Below are 21,164 nucleotides of genomic sequence, written 5' to 3' on the forward strand. Positions count from 1 at the left end.
GGGCCATCACATCCACATATCACCTACTGGTGAAATTCCCTACCAAGGAGGGGATCGGCGTCATGGCTGGCGATCAAACCCAAGCGAGGATATGCTACGTCCATGGCGTGGACGGTAAGCCCGTTGAAAAAAGGGTTAACACGATCTACCAACTAGAAGACGACTACCCGTGTGATCAAAAAGACGCACGCCAACTCGGGGAACCAGACCCCCGTGACGAAATCGAGAGGTTGAAAGTTGACACCCCCGATGATCTCACTTCGATCATTCTCGACGAAGCTAAACCTGACCAGGTAGTGAAGATCGGTGCACAACTCCCTCTCGCCATCAAAACCCAACTCATGTCCTTTCTCCGGGAGTTTAAGGATGTCTTTGCGTGGACACATGCAGACATCCGGGAAGTTCCTAGGCTACATCGTTAGCCGCCGAGGAATCGAAGCAAACCCCGAGAAAATCAAGGCGGTCCTTGACATGAAATCTCCGCGACGTGTCAAGGAAGTCCAAAGTCTGACCGGTCGGATTGCCGCCCTCTCGCGTTTTGTGGCCAAAGCAACCGACAAGTGTCAACCGTTCTTCAAAGAAATAAAGAAGACGGACGGCTTTATATGGACAAACGAGTGCGAGAAGGCCTTTCAAGAAATGAAGGCCTACTTTGGGACACCTCTGTTCCTTTCCAAGCCAAAATGAGGCGAGGCGCTCTACGTCTACCTCGCCGTCTCCGAACGGGCCGTGAGCGCCGTGCTGATCCGCGAAGAGGATAAGGTTCAGTGGCCTATCTTCTACGTGAGCAAGGCCTTGCTCGACGCCGAAACGCGTTACACAGAGATAGAGAAACTCTCTCTCGCTCTCCTCGTAGCCGCCAAAAAGCTACGCCCCTACTTCCAAGCTCACCCAATTGTTGTCCGAACAGGACACCCTATCGGTAAGGCTCTTCAAAATGGAACATCGACTCGCATGGCGATCTGGTCCCAAGAATTGAGCGAGTACGGGATCGAATTTCATCCAAGACCGGCAATAAAGGCTCAAGCCCTAGCCGATTTCGTGCAAGAATTCTCCTATACTCCCGACATGGGAAGAGCAGAAGACGACTCGACCGACGACTTGTCGGCTCGGAAGAGAAAGGTCGACCCTACGGGTCCCATATGGGAATTACACGTAGACGGAGCATCTAATGCCCAAGGAGCCGGCACTAGCGTGATTTTAACAAATCCCGATCGGGAAAAGCTACGCTACGCCCTCCACTACGGATTCCAAGCCTCCAACAATGAGGCCGAGTACGAAGCCCTCATCGTAGGGCTAGAGCTCGCTCAAAAGCTCAACGTACATAATTTGCGAATACACTGTAACTCGCAGTTGATCATAAATCAGGTTAAGGGCGACTACATCGCCAAAGAACCTAACATGATCGCCTACCTGGCAAAAACAAATGCCAAGTTAGATGCCTTCTCTTTGTTCGAGATCATCCAGATCCCACGAGAAGAGAACTCCGAGGCTGACGTTCTAGCTCACCTCGGATCCGGTATCACCGAAGACGGGTTGGGAACTATCCCAATCGAGTTTCTCTCGCGACCATCTGTCTCACGTGACGAGGTTGGAACGATTGAGAGCACCGCTCATCCAACTTGGATGACTCCGCTTACGAACTTCTTGCGAAGAGGGGCACTTCCCGAAGACCGCAAAGAAGCCGAAAGGCTGAAAGCCCTCACATCGAAATATGTGTTGAGAGGCGAAGCCTTATACAAGCGCGGGTACTCAACCCCGCTGCTCCGATGCCTCAATAGCGTCGAGTCGACCAAGGTCCTCCGCGAAATTCACGAAGGCATCTGCGGGAACCACTCCGCTGGGAGGTCCCTTGCGCTCAAAGCGCTCCGACAAGGCTATTTCTGGCCGACGATGAAAAAAGACGCCTACGACTGGGCGAGAAAGTGCGACAAGTGTCAACGTTTCTCTAACGTTCCACGGCAACCGCCATCTCCCCTGGGTAGCATCGTCGTACCACGTCCCTTTGCGAATTGGGACGTAGACATCATCGGCAAGCTTCCCAAAGATCCGAGAAAATACGAATATGTCATCGTCGCTATCGACTACTTCACTAAGTGGGTCGAAGCAGAGCCTATGGCCAGAATCACCGAGGCCAACACCACAAACTTCATCTGGAAGTCCATAATATGCCGCTACGGCATCCCCGCGTCAATTGTGACCGACAATGGCGCGCAATTCAACAATGCCAGGGTTAGAGAAATCTGCGCGCAACTAGGGATAAGCAAGACATTCTCATCCCCGCGACACCCACAGGCTAATGGCCAAGTGGAAGCCGTCAACAAGACGATAAAAAGTAACCTCAAGAAAAAGCTCGAAGCCAAAAAGGGCGCGTGGGCTGAGGAGCTACCTTTCATCTTGTGGGCCTACCGAACGACTGTTCGAAACGCCATCGGAGAGACCCCATTTTCCCTAGATTTTGGGATTGAGGTTGTGGTCCCCGTGGAAACGGAGGTCCCCACCTACCGAGTCGACACCTTCGACGAAAAAGAAAATGACGAGGCCATACGCCTCGAATTTGATCTAATCGACGAGGAAAGATCTGGGGCCTTCACCAGGCTCGCTGCACAAAAGCGAAAGGTTGAGAGATACTACAACGCCAAAGTCAAAAGGCGGATCTTCGCCGTCGGCAGTCTCGTACTCAGGCGCATGCTCCAGAACACCCTAGTACAAGGCGTCGGGGTCCTGGGCCCGAACTGGGAAGGACCGTATAGAGTTCGACAAGTCATACATGACGGAACCTATTACATCGAACACACGGACGGAACTCCGATCCGACACCCGTGGAACGCCGATAGCACGAGCCGGCGCAACATATATGCTCGGTCGCTCAATAGCACGAGCTCAAAGACGCCGGCTCAGCCCAGCGTAACATATATGCTCGGTCGCTCAATAGCACGAGCTCAAAGACGCCGGCTCAGCCTAGCGCAACACATACGTTCGGTCGCTCAACAGCACGAACACTTTGATCCAGGATTAAGTCCCCCACGGGGATACAGACTTAAGAAGCTCGGACCCCGAAGGCCCTTCGCGCATATACGGGGTTGGGTAAAACGTCGGCCTTCCGGGCGTGCCATAAGACGCGTAAAGGCGCAGGTGAAAGACGTCCCCCGGCACGCATGTAAGTCGCGTAAAGGCGCTGCCTCAAACCCTAAAAAGGGCCAAATTTGAGCCATACATATGTTCGCTAGCTCCAGGGCACGAACACCAAAGACGCCGGCCTAACCCGGCACAACACACAGGGTTTGAGTAAAGACGCCGGCCTAACCCGGTGCAACCTACGTTCGCCAGCTCCAGGGCACGAACTCAAAAGACGCCGGCCTAACCCGGCGCAACCTACGTTCGCTTGCTCCAGGGCACGAACTCAAAAGACGTCGGCCTAACCCGGCGCAACCTACGTTAGCTTGTTCCAGGGCAAGAACTCAAAAGACGCCGGCCTAACCCGGCGCAACCTATGTTCGCTTGCTCCAGGGCACGAACTCAAAAGACGCCGGCCTAACCCGGCGCAACCTACGTTCGCTTACTCCAGGGCACGAACTCAAAAGACGCCGGCCTAACCTGGCGCAACCTACGTTCGCTTGCTCTAGGGCACGAACTCAAAAGACGCAGGCCTAACCCGGCGCAACCTACGTTCGCTAGCTCCAGGGCACGAACTCAAAAGACTCCGGCCTAACCCGGCGCAATCTACGTTCGCTTGCTCAAGGGCATGAACTCAAAAGACGTCGGCCTAACCCGGCGCAACCTACGTTCGCTTGCTCCAGGGCACGAACTCAAAGAACGCCCGGCGCAACCTACGTTCGCTTGCTCCAGGGCATGAACTCAAAAGACGCCGGCCTAACCCGACGCAACCTACGTTCGCTTGCTCCAGGGCACTAACTCAAAAGACGCCGGCCTAACGTGGCGTAACCTACGGTCGCTTGCTCCAGGACACGAACTCAAAGAACGCCCGGCGCAACCTACGTTCGCTTGCTCCAAGCCACAAACTCAAAAAACGTCGGCCTAACCCGGCGCAACCTACGTTCGCTTGCTCCAGGGCACGAACTCAAAAGACGCCGGCTCAACCCGGCGCAACCTACGTTCGCTTGCTCCAGGGCACGAACCCCAAAAGACGCCGGCCTAACCCAGCGCAACACACGTTCGGTCGCTCCAAGGCACGAACGCAAAAGACGCCGGCCTAACCCGGCGCAACACATGTTCAGTCGCTCCAGGGCACGAACGCAAAAGTCGCCAACCTAACCCGGTGCAACACACGTTCAGTCGCTCCAGGGCACGAACGCAAAAGACGACGGCCTAACCTGGCGCAACACACGTTCAGTCGCTCCAGGGCACGAACGCAAAAGACGCCGACCTAACCCAGCGCAACACACGTTCGGTCGCTCCATAGCACGAACCCAAAGATGCCGGCGGCCTAAAACGGCGCAACGTACACGTCCAGTCGCTAATGGCATGGACGCAGAACCCGGGAACGTACCCGGTGCACTTACTCGATTGTCAAGTAGCACGAAGTAAAGTTGTTGGGCCACAGCCACATTGGGCACACTAAATCGTCGACCTAACCCGACGTACCGATGTCACCGTTCAATACGGGTCGGTCAATCGCAGCAAGTTACCCCTAGCAACGAATGCTGAACGAATGCCTGACTAGGCGCGAACGCCTTCCCACCTCATATGCTAAACGACGACAAGTCATAACGCTAAATGAGCGGAGGTCGAATCCCAACTAGGGACATAAAGCCTGCCAAAACTATTGGTAAGGACACAAGACCTTCGGGCCACGTTAGCTCACAAAGAAGGCATACACGAGCGAAACTGCTCAATACGAGATAAGCATTCAACTTGAAAGCAACAAAATATCTCATAAATAAAAAAGAGCCACTGCTCTGAATCCAATGAACACCTGCTGAATAAAAAGTGCGTGAAAAATAAATAAAATCCTGAAAACGGAAAAAGCAAAGCGCTAAACGTACGCGCTATAAAAAAAAGCCACATGGCTCACACTGCACCCTCGTCTAGTAGAGGAAACAAGGTGTCGAAGAAGTCAAAGGTGACCCCCCGGGCCTCGTTCTCGGTCGCGGTCGCCACTCCGGCTCGACGGGCCTCCTCGGTCCCTATGTCATAGTCATCTTGTAAGTCGAACGCTATTCGCTCCGCCTCAGCAAGTTGGGAAGAGAGGCGAGGGTTCTCCTCGGCCAGAAAGTCGCACTTGCGCTCCGCCAGAACACACGCCACTTCGCTCGACGTGAGCTGACGGTGAGACGTCTCCAAGGCGTCGGACCGAGTATCTAGCTGCCTCCGGAGGTCAGTAACCTCGGTGCGAAAAACATCTGCCGATCGTGACGCCACCTCGCAAGCTCGCCGTTCTTTGGTCAGCTCCCCCGCCATCTTGGCCACCGACATCTGGGCTCCATCGCCCTGATCTAGAGCAATCTGGAGTTCCACCTTTGTCTCGCGAAGTTGGTCCAAAAAGGTCTCGAGTTCCGCCCCCGAGTGAGAACCTTGATCGACTTGGGAAAGCCTAGACCTCAAACGCCCTTGAGAAATTAAAGATCACGACTCGTGACTCACGAGCAATGAACTTGGGGGGCTAATGTTGTCGGTCGTTTTCGGCAAACCGGAAATCTAAAAACAATTCGAGGTCGGTCGAGCATCGCCGAATGGATCACCCAACGGGCCCCGGCCGCCTTGGCCCATGCGTGCCCCGCGCCCTGTCGGACATGCGCGCTCCGCGCCATGCCGGCCATACGTGCCCCGCGCCCTGCCGGCCATGCGCGCCCCGCACCCTGCCGGCCATGCGCGCCACGCGCCCTGCCGGCCATGCGCGCCCCGTGCCCTGCCGGCCAGCCATGCGCGCCCCGCGCCCTGCCGGCCACGCGCACCCCGTGCCCTGCCGGCCACACGCGCCTCGCGCCCTACCGGCCATGCGCGCCCCGCGCCTTGCCTTTCTGTGGGCTTCAAAGAATGTTGGCCCATGGCCTTCCCCACACCTATAAATACCCCCCTCACTTGAGGGGGAAAAAACAACAACTTTCTCCCAAGAGAACTTCCTAAAGAATAATTTCACTACATTCTCTCCTCCGGCCTGCGCGTGCCCTACGCCGCCGGCCCGCGCACGCACTGGGCCGCCGACCGTGCGTGCCCTGCGCCGCCGGCCGTGCGCGCCTCGCGCCCCCGGCTATGTGCCCCGGGCCGTTCGCGCCCAGCGCCCCGCGCAGTCGGCCGCGTACCCAGGGCCGCGTGCGCCCTGCGCCCCGCGCAGTCGGCCGTGCACACCCTCACGCCCCTAGTCCGCGTGTGCTTCTCCTGCCCCGGCCCTCCGGCCCGCGTGCGCTCTCCGTGTCCCGGTGCTCCAGCCCGCGTGCGCTCCCCGCGCCCCGGCCCTCTGGCCCGCGTGCGCTCCTCGCGCCCCGGCACCTTGGCTCACGCACGGGCCCGCGCTCCAGGCCGCCCGAGTCTCTGCAGTGCATACACTGCTCTCCCGCTTCTTGGCCCTTGAGCTAGAACTCCGAGCTACGAGGCAAGCGACCCCTCCAAAGTCTTCACTAGAAGCTACGAGCCGGGTCCTACTCTAAAGCCTTGGATTCTCAAGCCTCCGAGCCCAAGATAGCCCCCACCATTCAAACTGAACTACTTTCTGACATGATCCCGACTAAAGGGTACGTAGGCAGCCAACCTTTGGCACGGTCAGACCCCCCAAAACACACCTCAAGGTCTGGACGGTGCAACTCGGTCTACGAGTTCACATTTTTGGCCCGGGCGCGATCACTTGGTCAGGCCTTGGATCGAACCGCCCGAGGTATTTAATCGTTGTTCATTTTCGTGCGACATAAATACTTGGACTCAAAAGTTCACAAACATTTTCCAAGTTTAGCTTAATGTCATCTGACTCCACTAAAGAGTTGACACTGAGAATCTCTAGGTTCAAATGAATTTATTTTCTACTCGAGAATTCAACCTAATTGTGATGAGTGGATCCATTGAATATTATCTATGTTTACCCTTCATGAATATCATCAGCTAGTCGGGATTTAAAAAATTACCATTTTACCCTTCTAGTTGTTATTTCGTCAACTCCTTTGTCGCTCGTGAATAAGTTAGAAACAATGTATTGACGAGGAGCTAATAAGTCACATTGTTTCATCCAAAAGAGTCAAGACTCAATTTGGACACTAGCTAGTTCATTTATTCACATTCAAAAGAACAAAGCATGAGGTGATATACATTGCATTTTAGGAATCTTGTACATGAATTCCATATCTATGACAACTTCACAAAGTTACTCATGACATCTTCACAACTTAGTACTTCACCAATAGGTCTTGTTCAAAATCACATAGTGAGTCCGAACTCTGACTTTCTCAAATGAGAATATGTAAGTTGTGAAATGGCATGTCTCATTTCAAGATTAAGGTAAGCACGATGCAATTCATACGTAGTGACTGCGAGACATAAGAGGTTAAATGGTTTGTTCTTATTTTGTCTCTAGAAGTGCACTGGTCAATTCAGTACATTCAGAAGATACCTAGAAGAACTATAGAGTCTCCAACTCTCAATGCCCCATAACCAGACATCATAGATTCTCCTAACAATCATACTGAGGTCAATAGTCCTTTGACCCTTAGATTGCGAATATACCGTTTTAAGCAAAATACGAAGAGTTTGTTCATGCAAATCTACATTTGTCTCTTCGTAAGTTGTTAAGTTTGTTTATCGACTAAAGACTAATGTTTCATCATAAAGCTTCAAACAGACAAGGAAGAATGAAAGAACGTTTCAACTTTTTATTAATAAATAAGCAATTACTAGCAAAAGTCTTTGTGAGACTTTATTACATCAAATGTACAAAAGTAAAGACTACAACTCTTCTTGTGGGCACCATTGACAACAACTTCCACATCCAGAATTACGAGACGTGGATGTCAATGCAAGGACAGTCGGACGCCACCATGTGCCAAGCATTCAGCCTGACCCTCACCGGGTCAGGGTTTGAGTGGTTCCGAAGCCTAAGGCCGGGGAACATCTCGTCCTTCCGGGCCTTGCAAGAGGCCTTCCTTGCTCGGTTTGCCACCCTGGTGGCGTAGAAGATGGCGAAGACGTACCTCCTGTCCATCCGACATGGGAGAGACGAGACCTTGAGGTAGTATCGAGCTCACTTCACTGAAGAATCCTACAAGGTCGAAGGATTCGATGACAAGGACGCCATCACGGCGATCACGGAGGGAGCTCGCACAAGCTACTTCCTCAAGTCTGTTGTTGAAAAGGTCTCGCGGGACATGGCGGAGCTGATGTCGAGAGCCCGCACTTACATGGGGATCGAAGACTACCTCGATGGCCGAGACAGTCGGAAAGCTGGGGGACAAGGCGGTCGCCATCGCAACGATCAAGACGGGGATCGCCCCGACCCTCGAAAGAGGAGAAATAAGGGAGGACCAGAGTTTGGGGACTCAACCACGCAAAGAAAGAAGTACGTGTGGGAAGTCTCCCAAGGGAAAATAGCACACCATATCAACCACACATACGAGGCTCCACCTCCGACCCCTTTCGAGTCCATGTTCTTCACCAACCAGGAGGCAGTGCGAGTGCTCCACCCGCACAATGACGCGATAGTTGTCTCGGCCCCGGTCGCTAACAACCTTGTCCGAAGGATCCTGATTGACAACAGCAGTTCGGCCGACATCATCTTCAAATCAGCTCTGGACAGGATGAAGCTAACCGGGCTGAGACCGACCCCGATCTCGACCCCACTCTTCGGCTTCTCTGGGGAGAGGGTCATGATTGAGGGCATCATCGACCTCCCGGTTACCTTCAGGACTACCGGGGGGATCGAGGTCACCCACATTGTGTCCTTCCTGGTTGTGGATCAACCGTCTGTATACAACATCATCATAGGTCGCCCGACTCTCAATCGGTTGAAGGCCATAACTTCCACCTACCATCAGAGGATGAAATTCCCAGCTGAGAAGGGAATCGCCATAATGTTGGGAGACCGGTCAATGGCGAGAATGTGCTACATCCAGGGGGTGGATGGAAAGATGAAGGGAAAGATGGTGAGCACCGTCTTCCAACTTCGAGACAAATTCCCATGCAAGATCGAGGAAGGAGGCACTTCGGGGAACTGGACCAAAGGGACGATGTCGAGCGTCGGAAGGTGGAGACACCGGATGACCTCGTTCCCATTGTGATGGACGACGCCAAACCTGACTAAGTAGTCAAGGTAGGTGCCAAGCTCCCGACCGAGATCCAACTCCGACTTGCGGCCTTCCTCCACGAGTTCAAAGACTTCTTCGCGTGGACACACGCCGACATGCCGGGGATTGACCCCGAAATAATTGTCCACCGCCTCAATGACGACAAAAGCGTGACCGAACGCGTTCAGTTGAGAGAGATACCAGGCCATTGGTGAAGAAGTTGACAAGCTTCTCGCCGCCAACTTCATTAGGGAGGCGGAACACCCCAAGTGGGTGTCCAAGGTCGTCATGGTGAAAAAGCCAAACGGAAAGTGGCAGATCTACATCGATTACAAAGATCTCAACATGGCTTGCCCGAAGGACATCTTTCCTCTCCCAAGAATTGAGCAACTTGTGGATGCCACGGCGGGCCATGAACTGCTAAGCTTCATGGACGCCTGCTCGGGATACAATCAGATCCGCATGCACGAGCCGGATCAAATCAAGACCACCTGCGTTACGAACCGCGGACTCTACTACTACAAGTTCATGCCTTTTGGCCTTAAAAATGCGGGTGCGACGTACCAAAGGTTGGTAAATCGAATGTTCGCCAACCAGATTGGCAAGACAATGGAGGTCTACGTGGACAACATGTTAGTCAAAAGCCTCAAAGCCCATGACCAAGAGAGATGTTCACAATCCTGCAGCGCTACAAAATGAAGCTCAATCCCAACATGTGCGTTTTCGGGGTTGTGTCCGGAAAATTCCTGGGCTACATGGTGAGCCGCCGTGGGATCGAGGCTAATCCCGAAAAAATCAAGCGATCTTGGAAATGAGGTCCCTGCAAAAGGTTAAGGAAGTGCAAAGTTTGACGGGAAGAATCGCCGCACTAACGCGATTTGTTTCCAAGGCCACCGACAGGTGCCAACCATTCTTCAAGGCGTTGAAAAAGACTGACGAATTCGTATGGACGGGGGAGTACGAGGAGGCGTTCCACGAGATGAAGGCCTACTTCAGCTCCCCTCCGTTTCTCCCAAAATCGAAGGACGGTGAGACCTGTACGTCTATCTCACGGTTTCCGACAGGGCCCTGAGCGCGGTCCTGATACGCGAGGAGGACCAGGTTCAGTGGCCGGTTTACTACGTTAGCAAGGAGCTCCTCGACGCCGAAACTCGATACCTAGAAATCGAAAGATTGTCCCTCGCCCTCGTCATGAACGCGAGGAAACTGCGCCCTTACTTTTAAGCACATCCAGTCGTGGTGCACATGGGACACCCCATCGAAAAAGCTCTGCAAAAAGGGACCTCATCACGAATGGCCATATGGTCCCAAGAGATGGGAGAGTACGGGGTTGTTTCAACCGAGAACCGCTATCAAGGGTCAAGCCTTCGCCGACTTTGTGGCAGAATTCGTCGGCACACCTTCAACAGATAAAGACAAAGAAGACAAGGAGAACGACCACGATGGGTCGTCGAAGAAAAGGACCACTGACCCGATAGGGCCGGTCTGGGACTTGCACGTGGATGGTGCATCAAATGCCCGGGGGGCTGGAGCTGGCATCGTACTCACGAACCCCGATAGGGAAAATTGAGGTACGCTCTGATTGTTGGCTGGGAGTTGGCAAACCAGCTAGAAATCCGGAACCTGCACATCCATTGCGACTCACAACTAATTGTGAACCAGGTGAAGGGCGACTATGCAGCCAAGGAGCCGAGCATGATCGCGTATCTTTCCAAGACTCAGAAGAACCTGGAATCCCTGTCATGGTTCGAGATAGTCCAAGTTCCCCGCGAGGTGAACATTGAGGCTGATGCCTTGGCGCGCCTTGCATCAGGGTGTTGGAATCGATCTAGGGTTTAAGAAAAAAATTAACGCTTCGGTAAGCGGCGGAATTTTAAAAATGTTCTATTTCAAGTAAAACGTTTTTACTAGAGATAGAAGCTCTCAAATCTCCAAAACTTGGATAAATGAAATGAGAAGAATAAGGCCTTTATTTATAGGGGAGGGATTACCTTCAATAAGGTAGTTTCCTCTTCTATAGAATATCACATATTCATGAGCCAAATTTGCCAATTAGCCCATAGAGTCACACGGCCAAGGAGCTTCTAGAAAGCCCTTGGATTTGTTTCCTTATATGTTTTCTTCTCCTTTGACTTGTCTTGGCCGAATTTCCCTTATGCCATGCGTAGGAAATTTGTTTCCTCTTTTTCTTTTGGCAAGTATCTTGATACATTTATCCACAAAATATTCTCTCTTTCTCTTGGGTAGTGGGCGCCTAAACCATCTAGAAAAGGTTTCTAGAAGCTTTTCCATTTGTCCATGACAACATGAAAAAGGCCTATTAAGAATTTTCAATAAAATTCTTATGAAATGAAATTAATCCACAAGGCCCAATGAATCTAATTTTGGCCGAGTGATGCATGTCATTAAATGACCATGTCCTTATTGACATTCATTTCATCCTATGTCTCAAAAGACAAAAATACCATTTTGACAATTTTCGTAAAACTTGTCTCGTTCTTGTTTTGACTTAGCTTCTAGTTTAACTATTCCTACTCGATGTGATTCATGACAATAACCTCATGGATCCAAATGAACAAAGCTTGAGCTAAACACTTGGACTCAAAAGTTCACAAACCTTTTCCAAGTTTAGCTTAATGTCAACTGACTGCACTAAAGAGTTGACAATGAAAATCTCTCGGTTCAAATGAATTTATTTTCTACTCAAGAATTCAACCAAATTATGATGAGCGTATCCACTGAATATTATCTATGTTTACCCTTCATGAATATCATATGCTAGTCGGGATTTACGAAATTACCATTTTACCCTTCTAGCTGTTATTTCCTCAACTCCTTTGTTGCTTGAGAATAAGTTAGAAACAATGTATTGACGAGGAGCTAACAAGTCATATTGTTTCATCCAAAAGAGTCAAGACTCAATTTGGACACTGGCCAGTTCATTTATTCACACTCCAAGGAACAAAGCATGAGGTGATATACATTGCATTTCAGCAATCTTGTACATGAATTCCATATCTATGAGAACTTCACAAAGTTACTCATGACATTCTCACAACTTAGTACTTCACCAATAGGCCTAGTTCGGAATGTTGAAATCGAGCTCGTCAGCTCGCCCTTCCGCGTCGAACTCGTCAGCTCGCCCTTCCGCGTCGAGCTCGTCAGCTCGCCCTTCCGCGTCGAGCTTGCCTCGGAAGTCCTCTCCTTAGAACTCATTCCTCATGGGAAATCGTCGCATTTATTTCTCATGTTATTTCCGATGTCTTGCTCTCTGTGTATATTTATTATTCTCTTTTTCCTAGAAGTAGTTTTTACACATGTATTTATTACACTCTCTCTAGTACCCACCTTATGTATAAATAGGTGATACAAATTAATATTAAATATAAGAAATATTCAAAGTCTCGGAACACTCTCTCTCTTCTCCGATTCTCTTTCTTTATCTTCTCTCTCTAAACTTCAACATGGTATCAGAGCAGGGAAAATCAACCATCATGAACACCACGCAGACCACGCCCACTCAGTCGCAATCTGAATCCTTCTCCCAACATATCACGAGCCACAAACTCAATGGCCACAACTTCCTACAGTGGTCCCAATCTGTGCTCATGTTCATATCGGGACGAGGTAAAGATGACTACCTCACAGGTGTGGCCACATCTCCTATGATCGAAGATCCGACGTTCAAGAGTTGGAAGGCCGAAAACAGCATGGTGATGTCCTGGCTCATAAACTCTATGCTCCCCGAAATCGGAGAAACCTTCCTCCTTTACCGAACGGCAGCAGAAATCTGGCAAGCACCTAGAGAAATCTTCTCCAACTCAGAAGATATGTCCGAGCTGTTTGAAACTGAGAACACTCTCCACGACCTACGTCAAGGAGAGATGTCTATTACTCAGTTCTTCAGCTCGCTCACACATCTATGGCAGAAGATCGACCTCTACGAACAGCACCAGTGGACCAGCTCCGAAGACTCAAAAATCTACCGCAGGATAGTGGAGACCAAACGTGTGTTTAAACTACTATCCGGCGTCAACCAAGACCTTGATGAGGTCAGAGGTCAGATACTTAGTACAAAACCACTACCATCTCTCCGTGAAGCCTTCTCCGCGGTCAGACACGAGGAAAGCAGGAGGAAACTCATGCTGGGAGTTATCAAACCGAGCTCACTTACGGGTTCATCCTCAGACTCGTCCACCCTCACCACACATGGAGACGAAGTTCTTGCAGCCCGCGTCTCAACAGAGAAACCTCGCAAACCTCGCCCCTACTGCGATCATTCCAGACGACCTGGACACCTCCGAGAAACCTGCTGGAAGCTGCATGGGAAACCACCGAGCTCGAAGTCAACCCAAGATACTAAGGATCCTAATTCAGTCAGAAACTTAGTATCCATCTCGTCCGCTGCCTCGACCTCGACCTCAGACTCATCCCCCTTCAGCAACGACCAGCTCGCTATTCTCCAGAAGCTTCTTCAACAAGTCCAACTCAGTGGAGAACACTCGGGCATTGGTCCCCTAGGTAACTCTCCTAGAGCCCTCAATGTAAGCTCAGAGAATCCCACAACATGGATTTTCGACTCCGGTGCCACTGATCACATGACTGGTAATCGAAATCTGTTCACAACTTACTCCGCTTGCAATAAAAGCATATCAGTCACCATCGCCAACGGAGCCAAAACTCAAGTCACTGGTATTGGCAACGTTGTCTTGACGAAGTCCATGAGGCTAGACTCGGTGTTCTTTGTGCCTCAACTACAATGCAATCTCTTATCTGTGCATAAGATCAACCAAGACTCTAAGTGCCGAACTATTTTTTATGGAAGTTCATGTGTGTTTCAGGAACAGGTCACGGGGAGACAGATTGGTAATGCCGAGCTGAGTACCGGACTCTATGTCATCAAGCCAGATCAGCCCGCCATGTGTCAGCTCGCCCAACATTCACCCCAGTACAAAGAGATCATGCTCAATCACCTTAGACTAGGGCATCCAAATTTCATGTATCTCAAAAGAATGTTTCCTTCTTTGTTTATCAATAAAAATATCAATTCCATTCAATGTGACATGTGTGAGTTTGCCAAACATTCTCGAAGCTCATATCACCCCACCTCGTACAAATCATCTCGTCCTTTTGCCACAATTCACAGTGATATATGGGGGCCCTCAAAAGTTCCCAATATCACTGGAGTTCGATGGTTCCTTCTATTTGTTGACGACCACACTAGACTCAGTTGGATATACATGATGAAACAAAAATCTGAAACATCCAATCTATTCAAAACCTTTCACAAAATGATCCAAACACAGTTCGACACATCCATTCAAATTATCCACACTGACAATGCTCGAGATTACTTTAATTTTGAGCTCGGCGATTTGTTCAAAACACATGGCATAATTCACTCCAGCTCGTGCTTTCATACCCCGCAACAAAATGGGGTAGCCGAGCGGAAAAATCGACACATTCTCGAGGTCGCCCGAGCCATCATGTTCTCCTTAAACGTCTCATCTCATTTTTTGGAAGAAGCTGTCCTCACAGCCACCTACCTCATAAACAGAATGCCATCTCGTGTCCTTGGCTATAAAATCCCATCTCAAGTCCTTCTAGAGACATACCCTCACTGTCGACTCATCTCAACCCTACCTACGAAAGTGTTCGGCTGTTCAGTCTTCACCCATTCTTATGGCCAAGGTAAACTTGAACCAAAATCGCTCAAATGCATCTTCCTTGGCTATTCAGCAACCCAGAAAGGCTACAAATGCTATGAACCCCGATCACAAAAATTCATAGTCTCAATGGATGTATCTTTTCATGAGTTCAGTCCTTACTTCGCCAATTCAGCTCGTCAGGGGGAGAATGACGAAAATGACTTCCCATATTGGCTCATCATAAACCCAGAAGTCAGCTCGCCTCAAAATCTGACCTCACCTGTTCCAGAAATTCCCTGCTCGCCCAGCTCGCCTCAAAATCCGACCTCAAATGTTCCAGAAATTCCTAGCTCGCCGACCTCACCTGTTCAAGAAATTCCCAGCTCGCAAGCCTCTGAACCCTCTCCATGCGAACTGAATATCACCCAGAGTCCGGTACAAGCTCGCGACCAAGATGTCTCTCCGAACCTGAACCACGACACTATTGAACAAGATAACATCGAATCTCCAGACTTACCCATTGCATTGAGAAAACCGCCTCGGTTGTGTGCTCAATACAGGATGGCAGATTACGTGTACTATGGGAATTTATCTACGAGCTACCAAGCCTATGTGGCGAAGTTAGATGAAGGAAAAGTGCCGAACTCCATCGAGGAAGCCCTTCAAAGTTCCGAGTGGCGAGACGTAAGTCATGCTGAGATCCAAGCCCTCGAAAAGAATGATACGTGGGATATCGTCGAGCTACCACCAGGCAAGCGAACTGTTGGATGTAGATGGCTCTTCACCATCAAACACAATCCAGATGGGACAGTGGAGAGATACAAAGCCCGACTTGTCACAAAAGGGTACACGCAGGCGTATGGCATTGACTATCAAGAAATATTCGCTCCAGTTGCAAAGTTCAATACCATCAGAATCCTCTTTTCACTAGCAGCCAACTTAGATTGGCCTCTCATCCAGCTCGATGTAAAGAATGCTTTTATAAACGGCGAACTAGAAGAGGAAGTCTACATGCAACTCCCACCAGGATTTGACAAAGATCAAGGAGCCAACAAAGTTTGCAAACTCAAGAAGTCACTATATGGACTAAAACAGTCCCCTCGAGCATGGTTCGGAAAATTCACCAACGTGCTCAAACGTTGTGACTACGAGCAGAGTCAAGCTGATCCAACACTCTTCTCAAAAATCTCCACACAAGGCAAGCACACCATTCTTAGTGTGTATGTGGACGATATAGTCATCACCGGAGATGACCTGGAAGAGATCAGGAGGCTGAAGCAAACTTTGTCATCTGAGTTCGAAGTCCAGGACCTTGGCAGCCTACGATACTTCCTCGGCATGGAGGTAGCTCGATCAGAAAAGGGCATCTCTGTTTCCCAGCGCAAGTACACGTTGGATCTCCTCAAAGAAACCGGCATGCTTGGCTGCAAACCAGTTGACACTCCGATGGATGCCAATGTGAAACTTCTAGCTCGCACCAACGAGGCCGCCACCGACAAAGAAAGATTTCAGCAGCTCGTAGGAAAACTCATCTACCTAACTCACACGAGACCAGATATTGGATTCGCAGTGAGTATGGTAAGCCGATTCATGAGTAATCCCTCAGAAACTCACATGGACGCAGTCATGAGGATTCTCCAATACCTCAAATCTGCCCCAGGGACTGGTCTCTCCTTCAAGAAAAGACGAAGTCGAGGTGTCGAAGTATTCACAGATGCAGACTGGGCCGGATATGTTCCAGACAGACGATCAACATCAGGCATGTGCACATACGTCTGGGGAAATCTTGTTACCTGGAGAAGCAAGAAGCAGTCCGTTGTCTCAAGAAGTAGTGCTGAAGCCGAGCTCAGGTCCTTAGCAAGTGGAGTATGTGAAGGCATCTGGCTGAAGAAAGTTCTCGACGACCTCAAGATCATCACCGAAGGTCCAATCAAGCTCTTTTACGATAATCAAGCTGCTCTCAGCATAGCCAAAAATCCAGTCCATCATGACAGAACAAAACATATCGAGATCGACCGATACTTCATCAGTGAAAAGATTGAAGAAAAAATAATCGATATGGAATACATTCCGTCAGGTCATCAGCTCGCCGACATTCTCACCAAAGCCCTTCCGCGAGCAACCTTTTCCGAGCTATGTAGCAAGCTTGACCTCCTCAACATATACAGTCAAGCTTGAGGGGGAGTGTTGAAATCGAGCTCGTCAGCTCGCCCTTCCGCGTCGAGCTTGCCTCGGAAGTTCTCTCCTTGGAACTCATTCCTCATGGGAAATCGTCGCATTTATTTCTCATGTTATTTCCGATGTCTTTCTCTCTGTGTATATTTATTATTCTCTTTTTCCTATAAGTAGTTTTTACACATGTATTTATTACACTCTCTCTTGTACCCACCTTATGTATAAATAGGTGATACAAATTAATATTAAATATAAGAAATATTCAAAGTCTCGGAACACTCTTTCTCTTCTCCGATTCTCTTTCTTTATCTTCTCTCTCTAAACTTCAACACGGAATCACATAGTGAGTCCAAACTCTGACTTTCTCAAATGAGAATATGTAAGTTGTGAAATGGCATGTCTCATTTCAGGATTAAGGTAAGCATGATGCAATTCATACGTAGTGACTTCGAGACATAAGATGTGAAATTGTTTGTTCTTATTTTGTCTCTAGAAGTGCACTGGTCAATTCAGTACCTTCGGAAGATACCTAGAAGAACTATAGAGTCTCCAACTCTCAATGCCCCATAACCAGACATCATAGATTCTCCTAACAATCGTACTGAGGTCAATAGTCCTTTGACAGATTGCGAATATATCGTTTTAAGCAAACTACGAAGAGTTTGTTCATGCAAATCTACATTTGTCTCTTCGTAAGTTGTTTAGTTTGTTTATGGACTAAAGACTAATGTTTTACAATAAAGCTTCAAACAGACAAGGAGGAATGAATGAACGTTGTTGTCACTCATTTTCGGACAACTATTTAGGAGCCCAAAGTGGTTAGACCCAAGGCCAGACCAAGTGGTCTCACTCCGGCTCGAGCGTGTGGGACTTGGTATCCCAAGTCGTCCCTTAGCTGTGGATGAAGTTCACCTCGTCTCGGTACCTGAAAAGTAGTAGAGAACACATGAACTACAAAGGGGAAACAGAGGGGTTGCCTATGTTTAGCTCTCCAACGCTCAACATTAGTAGGGTTGAGGCAGAATGTGGAGGGTTTAGGTGTTTAGAGGCCGAGACTTGAGAGAAACGAGCGAGGTACGAGTTCGACAGCGTTTCAGTACGTACTCAAATTCGGATTACCTGGACCAGGGGAGGGACCCCGGTATTTATAGGCGACCAAGGGGCGTTTTGAGCATCCCCTTGGCCGAGGGCCGGCTCTGAGCCGGCCATGGAGCGAGGGCCGGCTCTGAGTCAGCCGTGTGGCGAGGGCCGGCTCTGAGTCGGCCGTGTGGCGAGGGCCAGCTCTGAGTCGGCCATGTGGCGAGGGCCGGCTCTGAGTCGGCCGGGTGGCGAGGGCCAGCTCTGAGTCGGCCGGCTGGCGAGGGCCGGCTCTGAGTTGGCCTTGTGGCGAGGGCCGGCTCTGAGTCGGCCGTGTGGTGAGCCTCGGCTCTAAGCCGGCCGTGCGTCGGGGGAGTCCTAGGATGGCCACTACCACGGCCATCATCACTTTACCGGGCCGGGACGGGTTGGTAACATTAGCCCCCCGAGTTTATCATCGAGTGTAACTCGCGTGGTAAACTCAAAGTCCCCACCAACGCTTCTGGCCCATCGGAGTAGCCCATCGCCAAGAGGTATGTTCCGACGTCGGTGGGGTCCATGGGTGCGAATAACGAGACAAAAAAGTGACCGAGGAAAAAGGAAACGACCACCTATCGGGGTGTGGGACCATTGAAGATGATTTGCTTCAGCTATTCGGGGACAATCACGTAGACTTGGATCATTTTTTGGCCTAATTTTTGCCCCCTTCAACGATCTCCGACACATTGCAATCGTCGAATTCAATCAACACAATAGAGATGACCGCAGAGGATCTCTCCTTGGTGGAGGCGTGGTTGGCCGGTGAGGGAGAGGGCACGCGTGCCGAGACGGCCAGCGCTGGCAGGGGGGCGGCGGGGACGACGTGCGCGCCGGAGAAGACGTCTCGGCCCAGGGGGTAACCGGCGGCGGTAGAGGTGTCGGGGAGGACTCACCCAGGCCGGAGAACGACGTCCAACCATCCACCGGGGGCCTGGACGGCGCGAGCGCGTCGGAGGAGGCCGCGCTTGGGGCGGCCGGTGCTGGAGGAGACGCGCCGAAGGGGGCCGACACCGGGGAAGACGCCCAGGCCAGGGGCGGCGCGACTTGGGCCGACCCTAGCGCCGAGGAAGCCCCCACTCGGCTGGGTGGGGCCGTCTGGGTCGCCACCAGGCGCGCCAGCGAGGAGGAACGCCCGGGCGGAGCTAACGGGCCCGAGGCGGTCGCGCCCGGCGAGGCCGGCACCGGGAAGGGCGCGCCGGCCGGTGTCGACGTCTTCTGTGCCGGTCCTGACGCAGGGGAGGCCTTCGCTCGGCCGGGCGAGGCCGTCGGGGGTCTGCATATCGCGCCCAGGAAGGGAGCGCTTCAGGCCCGGCCGCGCCGGCGATGGCGCGGGCTGCTGGAGGAACCGACGCCGGCGCCTGACGACACTGCCCACGGAGGGGCCGACGCTGGGCAGGAGGTGGCCCAGCCAGGGGGAGGCGGCCTGCTCAACCCCTGGGCAAACCCTAGGCCCAGTTGGGTCGGGCCTGTGTGACGAGGACCCAGCCGGCCAGGAATCGGGTCGGGCCATCGATCTAGGCGCGCGCGAGGAGGACCTAACCGGCTGAGGGCCGGACCAGGCCACTGGGCTCTGTGTGCACGTGGAGGGCCCAGCCGGCCAGGAGCCGGGCCGGGCCGCTGGGTTGGGCGCGCACGGGGCGAGCGGTGGGACGCCCGGGCAGGCCCGCGGGCCGAAGGCACTGCCGGCCAAGAGCCGGGCCAGGCGCTTGTGTGGAGGGCCCAACCGGCCAGGAGCCGGGCCTGGCCGCTGGGCTGGGGGCGCACAGGGCGAGCGCCGGGAGGCCCGGGCAAGGCTCACGTGCCGAAGACCCAGCTGGCCAAGGGCCGGGCCGAGCCGACGGGCCGAACGCGCGCGCTGAAGGCCGGGGATCTCCTGGACTGAGCCCGCGCGTTTAGGAACCAACCAGCCCGGCGATGGGCTGGGTTCTTGGGCTGGACGCACGCGTAGGAGGGAGCACGGCCGGACAGGTGGCCGTGAGGGGGTCCCCCCTTGCCTGAGCAATGCCCAAGACGTCGAGCGCTCGAGCGATTCGTCGTGCCGTCACGTCACACCCGCCGCGACGCTTTCCTCGACTGCGCGGGAGGAAACGCGGGCCTCAGCCTTCCCGATCGGAGAGTCAGCCATACGTGACGACCTTGACAGCACGGGCGTCGACGTCCCGAGTTCGCTCTCGATCACTAGCTTCATGAGCTTGAGGAAACGCTACAGCATCCCGTAGTCTGTGTCAATCTTATGACCACTACCCGACGACCTCCCGACTCGCCCGCGAAAGGGGTACGCTGCGATTCACGAGGCGAGTCTTCACGGAGGATTGAGATTGCCCTTCCAACCGGTTGTCCAGGAGTTGTTGGTTCGATTAGGGGTACACGCTTCGCAGATGTCCCCATCCTTTTACCGAGCGGTTGCGGCCTGTCACATGATGCTTTATCGAGCAAAGAAGAGGGCCGTTACTGCGGACGATATTCAGGACCTCATGATGGTGCGAAGGGTGCCCAGGAAGCCGGGCTCCTACCTGGCATCGCATCGAAAGCGCCTCGCTATCATCACCAAGGTTACTTCGAAGCACAGATACCATTGGGTGTGGGTGTCCGAGTCGGCTTTCGGGGTCGCGCCCCTCACCTTCGGCCCCGTGGCCGACTTTTCACCCGTGGGCGATATCGAGGGCTCCGAGCTTGACGCGGTGATCAGAGTGGTCCCGGAGTGGAGGCGGCAAGGATCGCTCTTCGAGTCCCCATACCTAATGGCGAGGACTGGGTGGTTCGTGCTTGGCGAAGACGCTCCTCTGTGTTCCGACCTCGACGCGGGGGTTGCGGAGGAGCCTGAATCAGAGGCGGGGGGTTCGTCCGCCCCTCCCCCCGACGCGGGGGGTACTAGCCATACACATGTTTTTGCGTTATTGCATGTTTTATTGTCTTATGCTTATTGATGTGTTCTAACCGACTGACGCCTTTTCTCTTTTGCAGATACCATGGTTCGACATCGATCGCGCGCACGAGTGCC

Source organism: Urtica dioica, chromosome 11 (genome assembly GCF_054948205.1).
Source record: "Urtica dioica subsp. dioica isolate 48M chromosome 11, U.dioica_male_clone48M_v1_H2, whole genome shotgun sequence".
NCBI classification, from domain to species: Eukaryota; Viridiplantae; Streptophyta; class Magnoliopsida; order Rosales; family Urticaceae; genus Urtica; species Urtica dioica.